We start from the raw sequence: 5,378 nt of genomic DNA on the forward strand, positions 1-5,378 counted from the left end.
TTAGAAGAAGGAAGCATCTCTGATTAATAGATGTTAATGTTTTAGGGCCTATTGAGAGATCCAAAGCTCCAGAGCTGCCTCATTTAATCCCTCATTTAATACTCCTTCTATTTTCCTACTGGTCATGTCATTGTTCTAGATGACCTAAGAGAATGAACAGCATTGATAGCGACAGGCCTGGAATATAAACTACATCAAGATATAGAATTTGTTATAGATCTGGATGAAAAGTTCATATTCATGCAACCCATTCCATTCATGCAATGGGTTAGCATAGGCAAACAGAGGGAAAAAAGATTAGCTCCAGGTCCCTCCGTAATATGGGACCTAGCTGGTATTTAGGAAACAATACTGCCTATTTCTTCTGGACCAAAAAATCCTAGAATTTCTTTTTAATCCCAAGCCTCTCACTGACTCCAAAAAAAGAAAATATTTGTTGGAAAACCATTTAGTATTTTGCATTTGTGTAGTGGAAACAGCAGACTTTTGGCATCAGCATACCTGAATTTAAAACTGTTTAACATTCCTGCATTATGTAATCTCCTGAGATTTAGTGTTTAAACTCTTAGATTCTTATTTTATTCAGCTATAAATAGGAACTGACTATCATATCATTTCCACTCTCTTCCAGATTGTTGCAAAGTCAAATCCTAGAACACACATAGAAACGTTTTATAAAGTATCCAAGAAAATGATGGTGTTCAGAGAGGCATTTTTGTCTGTTATCTCATGTGATAACATGGGCAGGGATTCATGTTTGCCATGTATATGCTTTAGGTGCATGTGATTGTGTCTCAATTGACATTTCACTTACTAACATTTAGTTTTGTCAGATATTATTTGACAAGCAAAGTATAATAAAAGGGAGAGCCAGCGAGACAGTTGCCAAGACAGCTTTTCTATAAACTATATTGAAGTGTGTCCAGGGAACCAAAATATCACCAGAAATGTGATTAGTAGGAAAGCACAATATTGAAAAATACACCTTTTGGATGAATACTGGATGTACCTAAAGGTAATACTTTCTGGGAGATAAGTTAGGAGAGGGATGCCCCAGTACTTTGTGTACTTCATTTAATTTTTTTTTTTTTCTTTTTAGACTGCCATAATACCTTTCAGAGATTCAAATTGTTCACTCATGTTTTTAATAATAATATGTTGCTCATTATTATCTGAGCATGGCCACAGGTTGCTCCAAGCCGATCCTCTGTTATTTTAGCACTGCCATCAAACATCTCACAGTTATTCTTGTTTCTGGCATCATCAGGATATTCTAAGTTTGTGTGATGTTTCCTGGGCAGAGATGTGGAATCACCTATTGTCAATATGTCAAGACCAGTACCTAGGGACCAACGGAACCACCACAGCAAGTGAGCAACTGCTGCTACTGAGTGGCTTTGGTGACAGAGCTAGAAAAACATATTCTTTTTTAGTAATATAATTTTACTTTCTACCTGTCAATCATTTGTATCTTTCTAGTCTAAATAATCAAATTACTACACCTTATTTTTCTTATGATAAAAGGATTTGGCAACAACTGAAATATTTACTATTCTGACAAACAAGACCATAGGTAAATACTAATTTTTGCCTACCAAGGACAAGTCTTTGGTAATGGGTTATTTTATGATCTTCACAACTAAAAATTGAATTCTCCTTCTGTGCTGTGACTAAGATTTCTTTTCAATTATAATGAAAATTATTGCAATATACTAATACAATTTCAAGACTGATAATAATATAAGGGAGTAGGAAAGGATGCAATTTTTGCCTTAGAAAGGTAATTTAGAGGCATATGCAATGTAAATCCAGCTAAGATAGGAAATGAGATATAAATGAGTGAGATAATTGCCAACATCCTAATTAAAAACCAACTTTCTTTGCAATTTTAATAGATTTCTTTGACTTTCAAAATGAAGTAAGTCCCAAAAAGGGAGAGCAGCTGAAAGAACAGAGCACCCACATATATTTCAGAAAACTCCTTGTTTTGAACAAGTAAAAACAAATGCAAAAAAAGACTGTAGAGTTAACAAGAATAGTTTAAATGATATTTAATTTAAATAAAAAAGAGGCAGCTCCTGACAAATATTTTCCTTAATTTTTCTTTGCTCATCTTTTATTACTAGGAAGATTTGCATGAAAATAGAATCTTTGCTGCTGGAGGCTTTTGTTTTATTATAATGACCTGATAAAAATAAAAGTTATAATAGGTACAACATTATCTGATTCACCACATAAAGCAATGCTGTTTAAAAATAGGACAAGAGGAGATGATTTTTTTTTTTTTTTACTTGAAGCAAGGCACCTTATTTTACCTTGCCAGGAAACCTAATCTGAAAAATCTCTATTGTGTGAAATACCCTGTTTTGTTTGTTCTGAATAATACTGCATCTATTTCCCCCATCAGCGGGATACCTAGAGTTCATTATTTTGATTAAACTATTGATGTTTAGATTTTGCAGGAGAAGGAAAAGAATGAATGATAAATATTATTTATTTTAGTTTAAAATGAAATAAACCAATATACAAATGAGGCTATTCATATTTGATTTATATTCCATTATCATTCGATAAGAAAAAATTTTAAATTAAAAACCTGTGTGGACATGGTTTTTATTATTTTATTATCATTTTTCCAAGTTTGTTTGGGACATGCGGGGTGAAGGCATGATCTACATAACATATCACTTTACTCATTTTTCCACTGTGAAGGGAGTACCTCTTTTAAGAAATCAAAATAAATATAAGCATATAAACAAAATATTAGGCTCCTAATACTTCTTTGCTTGTAATAAGGAAAAAAGAAACAATAAATTTATAGAAATTTGACCAGTATCACCAAATTCAAACAACAAAATAATTTATATCTATAATATTTTCCCCATATAATCACCAGTTTATATGACCATGATTTATATTTTTTTTATAAAGGAAACAAAGATAAGTTGGTCTTTTCTCTAATATCAGATTTCATTAAAATCTGATAGTACAAAAAGGTTTATTTTGGTTTGTATCATACTCTTTACGGTAGTGTTATTGAAACTTTTAGGATTGCTTTCAAGTAGCAAAACTTCTGTCAAGCAGCAAAACTTCTGTCAAGGTTCTTTTATATGCGAGCTATAAGATTTCAAGAAATTTTAAGTTTCCTTGGGCAATGACTAACTTGGACTAGTTCAGAATTGATTGTGTTCATTTGCAGTTTATCACTTCTGCTCTCATATCATAGGTTGGGGAAGAGTTGGTCCTGAGGGCAGTAAGCAGTCTGCAATAACTTAATTATATAAAGACATATCTGCAAACCATATGTAAATGTTCCAATAAACCTACTGCAAATTTTTCTATTAGCCGTATATTCCCAAGTCAACTTCCCATTAGCTAGATCCCAAAATTGCCCAGAGCCATTCCCAAACTAGATGATAGGAGACGGTATGCTATACACAACAAGAGAGGAAAGATACAGTGGTCTAAATAAATCACAGCTAACATGTCTCATTTTGAAATGACCATGTGAAAAAAAAAAAAAAAAAGATTTTAAGTTTCCTAAAAAGGACTCTGGGAGTGAAAGTAAGTGAGAGGTCTTGAAATTTAAGCTTCATTAGAATTAAGATAAATTTTCTTTCTTTTACTTTTCTCCTTTATATTATTGTTGTAGTTGTTGTTGTTGTTGTTATTTTACCTTTGGTTGAAAAGTTTGAGAAGTATAGATACTGAAAAGGCAAGGCTCGAACTGTGATCTGATAAGTTGCTTTAAATGTTACCTATCCACAGGAGAAACAATATTGCATTGTTTATGGAATAAATATAAGAAAAATAAGTCTGCATATGTTCAGGAAAAAAACAAATATTTTTTTCTGAATATTTTCAATCCTTAGTTGCTAGAATCTAAGTATCTAGAACCCATGGATATAGAAGATCAATTATACTCTATAAATACCTAAGCTGAAAAATTGAATCAATTATAATAGGAAGAAATTAGAATGGGACTTTTCTTTATCCCAAATATTAAACATAATTACAGGAATATAACACTCGAAAATAACATTATTGTAATCAAGTATCACTGTACTCAATAAAGGTTACTTTCATATGTAAATATAATTTAATATATGCAGGAGTTCATGGGATATAGCACCTATCTAGCATTCCTGAAGACTAATCACTTTAGCTTTAAACTCAGTTCAAGGGCTGGGTTGTAGCTCTGTAGTAGAGTGCTTACCTAGCAGGAAAAAGGAAGGCCCTGTGTTCAATTTCCACAACAGCAAAAACAAAGCAAAATACAACCAAAGGGCAATTAAATTACAAATAATTTTAAATACTAGCTGCAAGTGATAATACAGTGTTAATATAATCAACTAGTATATTGTAAACATAATTAGAATTATTGTTTTTAAACTACTGTATTTAATATAGTAAGTCCAGTAATTCAACTCCTGAGAAAGCAACATGTAATTTTTCATGATTTAAGTACAGATTTCATAAGGTCTGTATGTAAGTTCATCAAGAGCAGTTTAATTTACACATTACAAAATGTCTGAATGGGTTTTAAAACAATTAAATAAAGGGATAGAATGTAATATGAGTTTATTTCAATGACCATTATCTAAAAGCTTTGAGTGTAAACATTTTTATAAAAATAAGTAGTTATTTATAATCACAGATCACAGGATGCGTCCACATTTTTTTTTTTACTCAGAGTAATCTCATGAAAATTGACAGCTAATTTTTTTTAAAAATTTAAAAAATGTTAAAGATGAAAACATGCATATGTTCAAGTAATTATTATAGATCTATTAAATACAAGTCAGTCAGAGGGGATCCAGAAGCCCTCTACTTTAGATTTAGGATGACTGAGCATAGAGAAAGCTTCAAGGATTCTCTTTTCAGGGTCAGTTGGGGACTGCGAGGATCTGATAAAATGCACAATTTGTCACACCTTAGGTTGGCGGTGCTCTGATTCTCCATAAAGTTGGAGCATTTACATTTAAGCCAAACTGGCCACGGAGGGGAGATTTTCTGAGCCAGTGGAGCTATCCACTCTTCCTTCAAAGTGCTTTGGTACCTCTTCAAGAGATGTTAATGAAGTTCTCCTCTTGGGTTTGGGAATAGGGAAGAACAACAACAGCCCAAAGTCAAGAAAGGATACGTTTTTTCGGCACTCAGATTCCAGTCACTCCAGCAGCATCTTTCAGGCTCAGATGCTCAACGAAGCTGAACTCTGTCAGAGCAGAATCCTGTGTTGCCATTTTACTTGGATCAATGCCACTAATGAATCAGGATTAAAAAGGATTCATGATATTAGGTATGGTGATCAATTGTGCTTATAAAAGGAAAATGGGGGTTCCTAGGTCCAGTGGGCATTTGAAAGACCATATGGAGAC

This window comes from Ictidomys tridecemlineatus, chromosome 12, assembly GCF_052094955.1.
Source record: "Ictidomys tridecemlineatus isolate mIctTri1 chromosome 12, mIctTri1.hap1, whole genome shotgun sequence".
In the NCBI taxonomy this organism is placed as follows: domain Eukaryota; kingdom Metazoa; phylum Chordata; class Mammalia; order Rodentia; family Sciuridae; genus Ictidomys; species Ictidomys tridecemlineatus.